A 16857-nucleotide genomic window follows, 5' to 3' on the forward strand; every position below is an offset into this window, starting at 1 on the left:
CTACATAGTATGTCCTTATTATCTGAACAGGTTTCGTGAAATTCTGTTGTGTGGTTTGAGAGGAGTTGTGATGACAAGAAACAGGACTGACGGGCGGACTGACAGACGGACTGACGAGTCAAAAACATTATACCCTCCGCAACTCTTTGCGTGGGGTATAATAAGGGGAGAAATTTGATTGGTTAACTTCCAATGATGGTTATTTTCTTATATGCAATGGAATGTGATGTGAAACTTTTTCTATAGAACTGGACAGGATAAAACTTTACTCATGCCAAGTATTTCTTTATTTGAAACAAAGATAAATTCTGCACAATTTTTTGAAAAGTGCAAATTTAACAAAGACTAATAGGGGAAAATCAATGGTGGTATTACACCTAGAGCCTTTTTTCATAGTTTTTTCCATGAATTGTTGCTTGTGCTAAAAAATCTCAATTCCGTCCAGCAAGATTTGCAAGGATTGATGGTTTTTCTCCTCCATGTTGCTGTGCAAATTTCTCTAGATGCTGTTAACCTTGATTTGCTGGCTAAAAATCATTTCAAAATAACACTTCTTGTCAAAAAGCCTCATCTGTTGAATTTTCTTTTCTTTGTTTACATCAACCTTAAATGTGAACAAATAGTATAGCATTTATATTTAATATACTTGTCCGTGTAGGCCTTTGTAGGGAATAATGTTAAAATACCAATTTCGCTGCACCAGATGTGCAGATCAACAAATAGTTTTCATCAGTGATGTTTGAGGCCAAATTATTACCATGCAAAAAACATATATATTTTTTCTACCATGCATGACAAACATGTACATTTACAAATGTAATTTTAATACAATGGCATGCATTATCAATAAAATACTTTTTGGGGTTCTTTTTGTAAGGTATCCCTCTTTTCATTCACATTGACAAATGTAATTTTAATACAATGGCATGCATTATCAATAAAATACTTTTTTGGGTTCTTTTTGTAAGGTATCCCTCTTTTCATTCACATTTATAACTTCATGTACAAAAAAATAATAAAGACAAAGTATAAAAGAGACTTTAATCAGTGCGGGGCCACTAGGATATTTGCCCACTTTGCACCAGCACTATGATGATTTCCTAGGCAGGGAATCGAACCCTGGTACACTGAAAAAGTCTCATAAATATAGAATGATTATAATGGTAGCACAAATTTTTTGGGCAATATATACAATGGTTTACTTGAATGATCTGTTTGATATTCTAAAAACTTGGATCATAATTTCAAAAATCTAAAATTTGAAAACTTTTTAATAACTTTAATTAATAATCTAATTGATTTAAATTTTATACAAACCCGACTATACACAAGTTACTGTAAATTCATTTGCATTTTTTCCCCATTTAACCATATGCTCCGCAGTGCCCAGCTTTATATGACCGCAGATGAACAGTTGGGGCAAGTATTAACACAACAATTAAGCTTGATATAGCTCTGAATTTGGATTGTGATTAAATAGTTGACACAACATAGGTTTCTATCACAGAATGAATTTTGTCTAAGATCTTAAACTTCGAAACTTCGAAACTTCAAAATTTTAAATTATGGTCCAATACCCACAATCTAATTACATGGTTAGATTCAGCATATCATAGAACCCCAAAATTCAATTTCTGATGAAATCAAATAACGTACAATTTTACACCCTTTAGATGTTTCGATCTCAATGTGGAGCAATTTAATTCTAACCGGGCCAAAACCGCAGGGCGTAGCTTTATACGACCGCAGAGGTTGAACCCTGAACGGTTGGGGCAAGTATGGACACAACATTCAAGCTGGATTCCGCCCTTAATTTGGATTGTGATTAAATAGTTGACACAGCATAGGTTTCTGACACAGAATGAATGTATTCAAATGAACTTAAAATTTTTGTTTTCTCTTAGAGCAATTCACTATGCTGTTGAATATTAATCCTCTCAAAAAAATGTTTGAAGAAATTTTCTTTTTATTTATGAAATTTCAAATGAGAAAAATTGAACCCAATTTTTTAATCACATCCCCCTTTCCCTTATTCCAAAACTAATTTCAATCAAAATATTCTAATGGAGTTTGCAACAATTACTACTCATTTAAATACATCATAAAATATTAAGATGTAAAAAAACTGCTTGTTATCACTGAATGGTAAAGATTATTTAAATTTATCAGTTGGTAGTAAAAAATGAATATACATTGTATATTGTATATAACAAAGATTTAAGTTGATTCTGGACAAAGAAAGATAACTCCAATTAAAAAAAATTCTTGCAGATATTTCTTGCTTACTATACTGGACAAAGAAAGATAACTCTTAATTAAAAAAAAATTTGCTATTTCACAATATTGTGAAATTAGATATTTCTTGCCATTGCACAATACTGTGCAATTGAAAAGACTTGCTATTGCACAATACTTAATATAATAATTTTAGATCCTGATTTGGACCAACTTGAAAACTGGGCCCATAATCAAAAATCTAAGTACATGTTTAGATTCAGCATACCAAAGAGGCCCAAGAATTTAATTTTTGTTAAAATCAAACTTAGTTTAATTTTGGACCCTTTGCACTTTAATTTAGACCAATTTTAAAACTGGACCAAAAATTAAGAATCTACATACACAGTTAGATTCGGCATATTAAAGAACCCCAATTATTCAATTTTGATGAAATCAAACAAAATTTAATTTTGGACCCTTTGGGCCCCTTTTTCCTTAACTGTTGGGACAAAAACTCCCAAAATCAATACCAACCTTCCTTTAATAGTCATAAACCTTGTGTTTAAATTTCATAGATTTCTATTTACCTATACTAACGCTATGGTGCGAAAACCAAGGAAAATGCTTATTTGGGTCCCTTTTTGGCCCCTAATTCCTAAACTGTTGGGACCGAAACTCCCAAAATCAATACCAATCTTTCTTTTGTGGTCATAAACATTGTGTTTAAATTTCATTGATTTCTATTTACTTTAACTAAAGTTATGGTGCGAAAACCAAGAATAATGCTTATTTGGGCCCTTTTTTGGCCCCTAATTCCTAAACTGTTGAAACCAAAACTCCCAAAATCAATCCCAACCTTTCTTTTGTGGTCATAAACCTTGTGTCAAAATTTCATAGATTTCTATTAACTTAAACTAAAGTTATAGTGCGAAAACCAAGAAAATGCTTATTTGGGCCCTTTTTGGCCCCTAATTCCTAAAATGTTGGAACCAAAACTCCCAAAATCAATACCAGCCTTCCTTTTATGGTCATAAACCTTGTGTTAAAATTTCATAGATTTCTATTCACTTTTACTAAAGTTAGAGTGCGAAAACTAAAAGTATTCGGACGACGACGACGACGCCAACGTGATAGCAATATACGACGAAATTTTTTTCAAAATTTGCGGTCGTATAAAAATCTAAATACATGGTTAGATTCAGCATATTGAAAAACCCCATACATGTATATTCTATTTTTGTTGAAGTTAAAGTGACAGCCAGCGCATAATGAACATGATGAAGTCCAAAATCAACACTTGTATTAACTATAAAGTTCTAAAAACATCTTAAACCCTTGAAAAACACCCTATAAAATTACAAGATTTATTTTGTTCTATTGTCATTCTCTTATCCAGTTCAAACCCTACCTTTGATAAACATCATTCTCCCATCAACTTTTTTTATGCAGACACCACTGTATTGATCTGAATCATGCATCTGATGAGTAAAAACCCCTACAAAAGAGTTTTAAATGTTTTTTTTTATTTTTGTGCTTTAACACCACTATCTCAGGTTAGAGAGAGGGTTTAAAATTTGGATCCATCAAATACGTTTAACCTAACTGCAGTTATACTATATGCACAATATGCCTGTCCCGACTCAGTATCTTTAGTGGTTGTACATGTAGCTTGTTAATCTTTTTATATTAGACTGGCAATAAGTTCGTCCTACCTGAATTGTTTCACATTAGTACTCATTGGGGCTTGAATGGAGAGTTGTCTTATTGGTAACGATAACACATCTTTTTGTGATTATATTCATGTACAATGTTATCAGATTATAACATGGTATTTTTCATATCGCATGTATTATCAGCCCTAGGTGCAATATCAGCCCAAAAGCCGCATGGCTCAAGGGCTGATATTGACCGAGGGCTGATAATACATGCGATAAGAAAAATGACATGTTATGATCTTTTTATCATATGCTTCAACAATGGAGAATAATAACGGCTAAAATCATAATTAATCATTTTACGTGGTTACCAGATAGAGTTCAAAGAGTGAAAAGATTACGGACGTCGGACTCATAATTAAGTTCATTCGATATGAATACTTTCGATCATCTGCTCAACAGAGAAGAAAAATATTTTGTTATAGACGAATCGACAAAATATATAATTAAACAATATACATAATTAACATTGTTTGGAGGTCAACTTTTTTAAGCAACTTTCTAAATTATGTTTGAAACTGTTTTAAAAATGCAATTATTTTTAATAATTTGTTTGTTTCTTTTTTTTCTAATTATTTTACACAATATATTCTCAAGTATCCAAATATTGTTTTGTACACTTCTTTGTAAATTGATGTGTTTTCACTGAAAACGTTGCATTGAGGTGTATTTTCCGGAATTTTCCGAGTATCACCGGAATGCCATGCGATAATGTTACGGAAAGGCATGCGATAACAATCGAAGCAAATGATAAACTTTTCATATCAGCCCGCCAAGCACCAATCGAAAAATATGGAATTTACGTTAATTAAATGCTATTATCACACAGTAAAAATGATATGTTATTTAGTCTGAGTATATGATAAATATATATATTTCATGTATTTTTGATCTTATTACAATACCTTTGTGTTAAATCAAATCAGAAGAGGGGGACTTGAAAGTACATGTAATCCATGGCTAACAAAGATGCAGCAATATGGATGATTTTGAAAATTAAGCATGGGATCATGTAAAATGGCAATATTTACAATTGTATCTACACTCTTGTCAGAGTCTGTATAAGAATTGTGAAAGTATAAAAAATGAAGTAAGGCTACTCTATTCTGACATGATATTGGGGGATTATCTAAAAATAATATATATTAATTAAGAAATACTTTATCATGTTTATTGTAGTTTTAACATTGGTAGGCATTATAACATATTCATGATTATTTTTGCACTTGTAAGCAAAAGTGAAGGACCAGTTTAAAGTTCACAAAATGGTGTCTTGCATTTTGTCAAAATTGAAAAACAAAGAATTTAGTATTTCCATCAATTTTGTTCATTAAACATAGTAAAATGATGTCCATCTATAATAAAGCAGGTGTAATGGATAATCAGCAGTACCAAGAAATACTTACAAAGGTTTTGTTGAAAAAAAGTACGATCATTTTTACTAGTTCACATTTTAGAAAGATTTAAATAACCATAAATTGAAAGACTGCAAACTTCTATGAAATATGTTGAAGTTCTTCTATCAAAATAAAATCTATTCGATATTAAAGATTTTTTTCATTCTCAGAGTACTAGTGCATCTTACAATTCAGAGTAGTAGATAGATTTGATAAGAACACATATTCTTCTATTTGTCTTTTAGTTTCTAAGCAAAAGGGATCTGCAAAATGATATTATTATCTCGCAATTTCAACAAATACATTACTATTTACTTTACCTAATTAGATGGGATGAATTAGATGCACTCAACATTTGTTTTTGGATTTGATATATTGTAATAAAAGTGTTTAGGCCTGTCTTTCGTTTTTGTTAAAATGCTTTTTCCATATGGGTTTTTGTGTTTCTGTATTACATATGACGTAGCTCTGTACTTATACATTCTGTCAGAGAGTTACTTTTCTATGAATATGTTCTATGACTTGTTTTTTTACTGTTACGAATCACAGTTAATGACTAAACTCAACAAAGACCCATCGAAATTTATTTGATAAATTCAACAACACTTACCGTTATCTTGTTGATATTTTTTCATTAAATAATCAAGAATTTTCTCAATATACTGCTGAAATTTACCCTAAGGATCTTACTTTAAATAAATCAAATTTATTCGGTAATAACTGTCCTTTCCTGGATTTAGATATTTCGGTTTTAAACAGGAAACTACACTCTAAAATTTACAACACAAGAGACGACTTTTCTTTCCCTATTGTTATTTTTTTCATTTTTAAATGGTGATGTTCCTTTGGCACCATCTTACCGTGTTTAAATTTCACAACTTGTTTGTTATGCCCATGTCTGTTATGACGTTTTTAATTTTAAGGAACGCAACCTATGTATTACTGGTAAATTATTAAAACCAGGGATATCATGGATATCTTTACCATAAATTACTTAAAACCTTTACTGAATTTTTCCATAGACATGATAGATATAAAGATTTGTTTTGAAGCTTGATTGTACCTGTAGCAAACTTATTTCATACCGGATAGCACATCCTCATTTTTACGGAAATGTTGTTAACAGTGCCCAGAAATTTAGAAATGATCCATGTAAACTTGTCGCTCCCTTAAATAACTTATTCTAAAAGGTTACCAATTCAACACTGTAATAAGATCATTGAACATTGTTTTATTGGTATAAATATTGATTTTGATATCAGTAGATTAAAAGATTAACTAAATATTACTGGTATGTTATATACATACATGTATACATATTCATGGATCTACAATCTGTCGATACCTGTAACTTGGCATTGCACAAGGTCATGTTTTTCTCTGGCTGTTTAAGACGTCTTTACACTAAATCCATTGGATGTTGGATGTGTACAGATTGATTGTTTAGTCTTAGTTGCATGATTTTTTATAAGTTGTTAATGGCTTTGAACTAGCTGTGTCAGATAACTGTGAGTACTCTCGAGCTCACATCTGTTCATTGTGTCTTTTTGTGACGGGATGTTTAAGTACCCAGCCACGTCCACTTGTATTTTTTGTCTATCTGACAAGTTAATAAAATTGAGAATGGAAATGGAGAATGTGTCAAAGAGACAACAACCTGACCTTGGATAAAAACAACAGCAGAAGCTCACCAACAGGTCTTCACTGTATCGAAAAATTCCCGCACCCAGAGGTGTCCTTCAGCTGGCCATGGCCCCTAAAAAAATATATATATATACTAGTTCAGTGATAATGAATGCCATACTAATTTCCAAATTGTACACAAGATCTAAAATTAAAATGATACAAGACTTGGGATAGGCGCAAAAATGTGGCGGGGTTTAACATGTTTGTGAGATCTAAACCCTCCCCCTATACCTCTAGCCCATGTAGAAAAGTAAACGCATAACAATACGTAAGCCTTTATCAACTGATTTTTATAGGTCCTTCTTATGTTGTACTGTTATACCACTGTCCCAGCTGGTTAGGGGAGGGTTGGGATCCGGCTTACACGTTTAACCCCGCCACATTATTTATGTACAAAAAATGTATGTACCTGTACCAAGTCAGGAGCCTGTAATTCAGTAGTTCGTTTGTCTATGTGTTATATGTACATGTACATGTACATATTTGTTTTTCATTAATTTTTTTACATAAACATGATAAATAAGGCCGTTATTTTTCTCCTTTGGATTGATTTACATTGTCTTTTCTTGGCCTTTTATAGCTGACTATGCAGTATGGGCTTTGCTCATTGTTGAAGGCCGTACGATTACCTACAATGTATAGTTGTTAATGTTTGTGTCATTTTGGTCTTTTGTGGATAGTTGTCTCATTGGCAATAATATCACATCTTCTTTTTTATATGGCATCATTTAACTAGAAGCTTTAAAGAGCCTGTGTCGCTCACCTTGTTCTATGTGCATATTAATTAAAGGACACAGATGGATTCATGAGCAAATAGTGTTTTGGTGATGGCGATGTGTTTGAAGATCTTACTTTATTGAACATTCTTGCTACTTACAATTTTCTCTATCTTTAATAAACTTGGCCCTTTCCAAAAATTACTGTTAATTTAAAAGTTATCATGTACATATTTTTAAATTACTGTACAATATCTAAGATACAAGGTATACAGAAAAAGGAAAACAATTTTGGACATTGAACGAGTTACCAAGGCAACAAATCATGACTTAATTTGCATCATGTGCATAATTTGTAAAATTTCTTGATTTTCTTTGTTGTTCGTCAAATTTTTAAGTATATTTTAGATTGAAAAGGAAGTGCCAACCTAAGAAACAACTTTGGTGATATTTTGTTAATAGCATAAAAGTTGTAATAAAGCATCTGTTAAATTATTATGATTATTTTGTTGTTTCTTGGCTGATCATGCTGATATGTTTTCACAACAGATACATTGTATAAAGATAGCAAACTGTATAAACTCTGTATTTTTCATCGTTTTTGTGAAAACAGTATATATAATACCTAATTGTGACGTCATCACATAAAAATCTTCATGTTTTTCATGTTTTTGTTGATATTTCTTGATCCTAATATGCATTTTAAACAGTATGTGCCAATTTGAAAAAAGTTATTTAAAATTTGTTTTGGCCTTAACCAGGCCGAGGTATTTCTTAGTACTGCTGATTATAAATTTCACCTGCTTTATTATAGATGGACATCATTTTACTATGTTTAATAAACCCTACTAATTTACCCAACTTACTGAATTAAAGCAAGACAATCATAAGTCATGTAAGTATCTGAGATGTTCCTTAATGTTTAGAAAAAAAAGATTGACGTGAGGGTAATGCTCTGAGCCATCGGTATAAGTCTACAGATTGCTCTAAAGCAATCGTATACCAAAAATTGTTGAAAATTGACTATAAAGGTCAATAACTTCTTTAGGGGTCACTTGACCATTTTAGTCATGCTGACTGATTTGTAGATCTTACTTTGCTGAACATTATTGCTTTTACAGGCTATCTCTATCTATGATACTTTTCAAGATAATAACCAAAAACGGCAAAATTTCCTTAAAATTACTAATTCAGCCCAGGGGCAACCCAACAACCAGGTGTCAGATTCCCCTGAATATTTCAGGACAGATAAATCTTAGCTTGATAAACAATTTTAACCGTGTCAGATTTACTCATAAAAGCTTTGGTTTCAGAGTTAAAAGCCAAAATCTACATTTTACCCTTATGTTCTATTTTTAGCTATGGTGCCCATCTTGGTTGGTTGCCCGGGTCAATGGACACATTTCTTAAACAAGATACCCCAATGATGATTGTGGCCAAGTTTGGTTAGATTTTTGTAAATTAAAAATTTTTGTAAATTAAAAATTAAAAGTTATTCTAATATGACGTGCTTCTTTCGCTTTGTAAACAACACTGTGATAAAATTCTCGATATATCTATACTTAGCGCAGACTCCGTTGTGTACATAATAATGGCTGTTACAATATACTTCCCACGTAAATCCACATGTATTGAAACCTATTTGCAAACCCTTTGTCGATTTAATTGTTTAAAAAATTGCAATTCAGAAAAGACAAAATCACTTTTATTCTTATTCGGATGCATAATAAAAAGAAGTTATGCATAAGAGCTCGGAGAAACCAACAAAATAAAAATAAAATAAAATTCCGCGAAAGTCTATTAATGTTTTTGGCGCATTTAAGTCATTTCAAAACATGACGTCATACAAATGAAAACTCTAGAGTTGAACGTTTTCTGTTACGTTAACTATTGACATGTCGTTTACTATTGTATTAAAATTGATTATTGTTGTTGTTATGTTTGATTTTCTATTCTATTGCATTATTCGTATATGTACTGATTTCAGCAAGTTAACATGGCGGCTCATTGGCTATGAAATGTCAACTTTGGATTTGACGGTAGCTCACGGGAAAAAACATATAAATCAACATGACAATTGTTGGTTTTGAGAATGAAACATATTTTTTTCAGCGGTCGTTCACGAAATAATCCGTGCAAGCTATGGATCTATTAAAATGATGAGCTTTATCTAACAGGGAGTAAAAAAGAACAGCCATACACACAGCTTTACCCACCCTCACTTCAGATTTTTTAATGATCGTATTTGTCCTATTAGAATCGAAATAATTCATGGAAGCCATAGATTATTGGAAATTTACACATGGCCTGGGCCGTGATATTCGTTGATTTTATCCCTCGCTAACGCTCAGGATAAAATTCGAATATCACGGCCCAGGCCATGTGTAAATTTCCAATAATCTATGGCTTCCATGAATTATTTCTTAAATAATATATGTAAACATGGTTAAAGACAATGGACGATGAAGACTGACGTGAAAAGATGAGAAAAGCTCACTTGGCCCTATGGACCAGGTAAGCAAATCAGACATGGAGTCTATCCATGCTAAAATTTTACAAACATGCCTATCGGAAACACTTGCAATATTGGAAAAATCATGGTGTATGCAATTTTATCCCCACCAACATGACCAATGCAATGTCTAAAGGGAAACAAACAGGAAGAAACCTATCAAAAAATCAACAGACCATTTATACAGCCACCAGTTGAAAGAAGTTCAGGCTGACAAAATATTATTCGTACGAAAAGAAAATTCGCAAAAGAATCCATCTACCATTTTGTCTTACATGTCTTAGTACTAACACGAATAAATAGAACAATTTTTTTATACAAAGAAGGGCTGCAAGGTATGTGACAACTGCTAGACATGATGGACTCCCTACAATAACTAAGAAAGGAAACCAGACTTGTTATGTTTTACAAAAATGACAGAAACATGTTTGAAAATATATATCATGAATATCTGAAGAAGCCATTTGCGCCAAGGAATAAATGAATAAACAGAAAAAAACATAATGTACATCTAAAACTTAAAAGACAACCAAGTAACACACTCGCATATGCATATTGATGTCCTTCATGCCACAGATCCTTGAGTTTAAGTTGTACATTGTATATCATAAGAAGACCATAAGAATGATCCAGCAATTTAAAAAAAGGGGGGGGGGGGTATTCCAACAATAATTATGTCCCCATTTAAAGCTTCAAACTCCCCTGGATCCGCCAATGTGATCTACCACCAGATATGCAACAGGCAGACAGACACCAGACGGCTGATGCATCCAAAAGGTCAAAGTGGCAATTTTTAAAGCTCAAATTTCACAAGTATATCAATTTCACTGGATCTCATCACCTGACTAAACAATCGTCTTGTTAAACAGAAAACAAATATAAAATATCTTAAATCTTTGACTTGTTGAAGAAGGAGTATATTTCTTTATTTACATGCATGATTTATAATTTAAATATCCGACAAAACAGTCAGAAGCAAGCAAGCTTCCGTACAACCAACATGCATGAGTAACGAATAAACAATAAAAAGATAAAAAAAAAACCTTTTTTCTTCAATCCATCAAAAATACATCTATCTGCAACAATACGTTAAAATTCAGTTGAAAGATTGACATATAAAATAATGATTATATAACGGAACGATTTTACCTGCAAGCTGCCATTTTGTCCTATTTAATCGAAGCGAATGAAACCAAAGGTGTTCCGAATAAGATCTTCGAAAGAATATATGTGAAATTTCAGACGTGCTACTCATATATATGTCGAATATTTTTTCTATTTCTTACAATTTCTTGGAGAAAATTAATCGAAAACTGCAGAAAGTTCCCACCACTTTACTCAAATAATAATATAAGTGATATATATCAGTTTTTTTGGTGGAAAACCAAAAAAGGCGAATTAGCCCAAACGCCCGTTTATAACTCCAGCTAGATATGCACTTTACAGACGGTCATATTTCATAAACCGATAATTGTTCAAATAGTTGTCCGATTTAAATGTTTGGAAGCGTTTTGGGGAGATATTATCTAGCTGTATATCATATTAAAACCACAAAATGATAACATTAACATAACAGGTTGAAATTAGTACAAACCTTTGGGCGAATTTTTTTCAATTACCCCAAAGAATTTATTACCCCAAAGGTACCAATTTTACATATAAACGGACACCAACAATCTATATTTCGATTATATATATATATATCAATAAAGTCAAATGAAACCGCAAATTAAAAAAAGTTTGATGCATAAGTTTTTTTTTTTATAACTAAATGGATAGTTTCATTATAAAACTTATGAACATATACACTTAAAAAGAAAATTCTTTAATTTTCCACATTTAGAAGATTTTTTTTTTAATTGCTTGCGACCAGGAAGCAAATCGCCGAAATATTTTCCTTCTGCAAGTCACCTTAGCGTGACCCCTCTCGCAAACATTCGCTGATCACAATACGCATGGATCTGTGATTGAAATACACTATAATCTGATTGTTAATTTTATACATCTGCTCAATATCCATGATTCTTTGTTGAGTGTTTACTATAAGGTGAACATAGGTAAACTACTTCTTCATAGCACGGCAATTAATTAGCTGCCATATTTGATGACTCATAACAGACAGGCAGAAATTATTGACGATTATACAATATGTTTGGGTTAGAAAATCCTATAAAATCTTGCACAGAAGACTATGAAGTGTATGATATATAATTGCATTAGTCTAAGGATAACATAACATTTATTACATTATTTTGTTCCCTATCACTCGTTTCATATGACTTTAAATGTTTACCATTTTAATCCTGTGGTGGTTTCTGGCAGAGTTATTTTTACCTAATCGTGTGATTCATTTGAGTTGTCCTTATATCTCAGTCAAGTTAAGAGAGCCTGTATTACAGTCATTAGTTCATGTCTGTCATATTTCATTTCGTAATTTATTTTGTTGTAAATTAGACTGCACGTTTTCTGGTTTAAATCGGTGAGCAACTTCATGCGGATCCTTTTATATCTAACTATAGTTGTTGCATTAAAGATGACCGTACGGTTAGTTCAAATACTTACTTCCACTTAATTCTAACTCTTGAAGATAGTTGTCTCATTGGTAACCATATAACATCTCCCCATCCTTTGTAATGGGGTGTTCAGTCTAATTTAATGGAGTGTTAAGTCTAATGTTCCATAACAATATTTAAAAGCATAACCATCCAACATTTAAACCCTTAGACTCTGATTAAAACATTTTGATAATGTGAAGCTTTCAGTTCTGTTCCTACGTGAACACCAAATTCTTTTACAGAACCTTTGTTTGTTGACAAATTCAAGAACTGCAGTGCCTTTGGAGACAAAGAATGTTCAGGATTATTTTATTCTTTGGCTCTTGATAATTGTCCACAAAAGCTGTGCATTATGTTAGTAAAAAAGTAAGGGAATAACAAAAGGGGTAGGTTGGATGGGATTGATATCGGAACTCAAAGACGAATGGAAATGAAATAAAATAGATATGTCCATTTGCCGATGTCCTTTTGTCATCTTATTAGAGAATATTAAAGGATTTTGATTTAGTCGTTGTTAAACATATTTAAATGATATCTACACGATTGTATGAACATCCATTTGTTTTTGATGTTTTGATGTATATTCCTGGAACCATCACCAATAATTCAGTTGGTTTTAAAGTGATACATTGTCCAAACAGAGAGTTTTTTTGGACCAATATATGAAGGGTCTGGTAACTTATAGTTTTTTTCACGTATGTCTCCCCTCAAAAGTAAGCGAGAAATTGTTGTATTGTAGCCATTTCTCTGTTATAGTATTGGTATATTATTGTTCTAACTAGAACTCCTCTGAGGATTGCCTTTTGCTACTTTTAGCTCACTTTTCCGTCAAGGAAATGTGAAGTTTTGCCATCGCTTGGCGACCGTAGTAGTCCGACCAGTGTTAACTATTTCAAAGATTTTCTACTCTGAAACTACTGAACAAATTTCAACCAAACCTAGGCTGAACGTCGTTATGGTCGTTAGTATAACTTGTGAACTTTATTGTATGTTTCGTCAAAGAACATGACCGCCATGGAAAAAAGAACAGAGGAATAAACTGCAGTTTTGGTTTATATCTCTAAGACTAAAGCATTACATGTAAGAGCAATTCGAACACAGGTTTAAGTGTGCATTATGTCACGAACTACCGTCTCTGAATAAGACATCCGATTTTTGGGTTATTGCCCTCAAATTGATCATTTTAATGAAATTTTGCAGTTTTTGGTTATTATCTCGAATATTATCATAGATACAAATAAACTGTATATAGTAAAAATGTTCAGCAAAGTAAGATCAAATGTCCAAAATTGTAAATCGCCTAAGATGTTGTCCATTAAAAGCGATTTTACACAAATTATTCATCATATAAAAAAAAAGATGTGGTATGATTGCCAATGAGACAACTATCCACAAAAGACCAAAATGACACAAACATTAACAATTATAGGTCACTGTACGGTCTTCAACAATGAGCAAAGCCCATACCGCATATAGTCAGCTATAAAATGCCCCGATGAGACAATGTAAAACAATTCAAGCGAGAAAACTGACGACCTTATTTATGTAACAAAATGAACGACAAACAAATATGTGACCCATAAGCAAATGACAACCACTGAATTACAGGCTCCTGACTTGGGACAGGCTCATTCATAAATAATGTGGCGGGGTTAAACATGTTAGCGGGATCCCAACCCTCCCCCTAACCTGGGACAGTGGTATAACAGTACAACATAAGAACGAACTATAAAATTCAGTTGAAAAAAGCTTAACTCATCAGATAGACAAAAAATAAAAGTGGACTGTTTAAAATAAAATCATGACTGTTCATTTAAAAAAAATCTTCTCTCCTAAAACTATTAAAGCAATGCCAGCTAAATAAACTCACCATAGATACCAGGATTGAAATTTCGTATATACGCCAGTTCAGTAAAGTAAGATCTACAAATGTCTGAATCTGGAATTATCATTTTTTCTTTTTATTCATTTTTGAGGTTTTACTCTCAGATTACTGGATACTATCCACATTGATTTGTGTCCACACTTATTTAGTAAATATGAAACATTTTTAACGCAAGAGACAAAATTTAGAGGAAAGAAACTTTAGTGAGCAAAATGTTTATAGGATATCAAAGGCTGCTTATCTTTCAATTATTTCATTATTCAATTTTAACATGCACTTTATGTTTTTAGAAAATAGTAGTTTATCTTTATTCATTGAGCATTATGTTAGATATATGAAATAGTAACGTTAATGATATTTCTTTTGAAATTTCTTAAATAATTTCATTGCAAGGGCTATTAATATACAGGGCTTTTTTTATATATTTAAAACAAAAACTTCTCAAGCAGTAGAGATATTATTCGAATCACCTTATTTATTCATTTTGTTTATCATTCTGTCAATTGATCCATTTGTACATACAACGATGATGGTTTTTATTTGTGAGCACAGTTTTATCTGTCATACAACTTATCAAATTTGACTGATACCCTGCATATTTTATTCCTGCATATGGAACAAGGGTCTTTAAAATTTAGTTAGCACTGAATAGTTGTATTGTGCCTGTTGTTTTCAAATCTGTCGGACACCCGTTTCCTGATGGCCAATACATTACCTTAAGAAGGGGATATGCCAGCTTAATAAACTCATCATAGATACCAGGATTGAAATTTCGTATATACGCCAGACGCCACCTTTCCTCGACCTTGATATCTATATCATAAACGGGAAGCTTAATACAAAAATTTATGATAAAAGAGATGATTTTTCATTTCCTATTGTTAATTATCCATTTTTAGATGGTGACGTTCCCTTGTCACCATCTTATGGTGTTCATATATCTCAACTTGTACGATTCGCTCGTGTATGTAACAACGTATTAGATTTTAGCGAGAGAAATTTATGTATTACTTAAAAATTATTACACCAGGGTTTTCGATATCACAAACTGGTCAAAACATTTACTAAATTTTATCACCGGTATAAGGAAATAATTCGAAAATATAACTCAACATGCAGACATCTTATACGTTCAGGTATTTCACATCCAAAATTCTATGGAAATATTCTTTATAAAGCACAAAAATGTCAGTTTTCTCCTCAGAAACTAACAAAACCTTTAAATAGACTTATTAAAAGGGGATATAGTTACGATACTGTTGTCAGGTCATTAAAGATTGCATATTTTGGCTTTAACATTGATTCACTGATAGGGTCTTTGCATCGGAGCTAAACACATTTATTTCTAAAAAAAACAGTTGTTGGCATGACACGGGTTATGATCTTCTCATATATTTTATGACAGTATGATACTAAACCCCTAACGGGAGGGATTGTACCTGATATGCATATGATGAAGACATAATCTTTCAATCAGTTTAATTGAGGTCTGGAGCTGGCATGTCAGTTAACTGCTAGTAGTCTGTTGTTATTTATGTATTATTATCATTTTATTTGTTTTCTTTTGTTACATCTTTGGACATCGGACTCGGACTTCTCTTGAACTGAATTTTAATGTGCGTATTGTTATTCTTTTACTTTTCTACATTGGCTAGAGGTATAGGGGGAGGGTTGAGATCTCATAAACATGTTTAACCCCGCCGCAATTTTGCGCCGGTCCCAAGTCAGGAGCCTCTGGCCTTTGTTAGTCTTGTATGATTTTAAATTTTAGTTTCTTGTGTTTAATTCGGAGTTTAGTATGACATCCATTATCACTGTACTATTATGCATATTTTAGGGGCGAGCTGAAGGACACCTACGGGTGCGGGAATTCTCGCTTCATTGAAGACCCATTGGTTGCCTTTGGCTGTAGTTTGCTCTATGGTCGGGTGGTTGTCGCTTTGAAATATTCACCATTTCTTTCCTCAATTTTATTTTATATGCGACGTATTGCATGGTCTTGAATTAAGTCGAACAATGTCAAACTTGATTTTTGCGCTTGCAAATTAGTATTATTCCTAAAATGTATATATACCATATCATCACGATCATGTAGAAAGAAGTTTTTTTTGTTTTCATCAATCTAAAATAACTGCAAAACACATTATTATTTATTTATAGGCTATACATTATTT

The 16857-nt window shown here is 32.2% G+C and overlaps 1 long non-coding RNA gene across 3 annotated transcripts; it reads right to left on the reverse strand.

Annotated features, from left to right (window-relative positions):
* Positions 1-234: 234 nt before the first annotated feature.
* LOC134721493 (uncharacterized) lies at positions 235-11887 on the reverse strand. Of its 3 annotated transcripts, none has more exons than XR_010107866.1 (4): positions 11393-11887; positions 7021-7085; positions 3626-3712; positions 235-604 (listed from the first exon to the last, which is right to left on the reverse strand). It is a non-coding gene; the product is annotated as an uncharacterized LOC134721493 (long non-coding RNA). The 3 variants fall into 3 exon arrangements; XR_010107865.1 differs by having other exon boundaries at positions 6992-7085; positions 11393-11886; XR_010107867.1 differs by lacking the exon at positions 11393-11887 and adding an exon at positions 7893-10026 and having other exon boundaries at positions 6992-7085.
* Positions 11888-16857: the final 4970 nt, after the last annotated feature.

The sequence above is a fragment of the Mytilus trossulus genome, chromosome 6, assembly GCF_036588685.1.
Source record: "Mytilus trossulus isolate FHL-02 chromosome 6, PNRI_Mtr1.1.1.hap1, whole genome shotgun sequence".
In the NCBI taxonomy this organism is placed as follows: Eukaryota; Metazoa; Mollusca; class Bivalvia; order Mytilida; family Mytilidae; genus Mytilus; species Mytilus trossulus.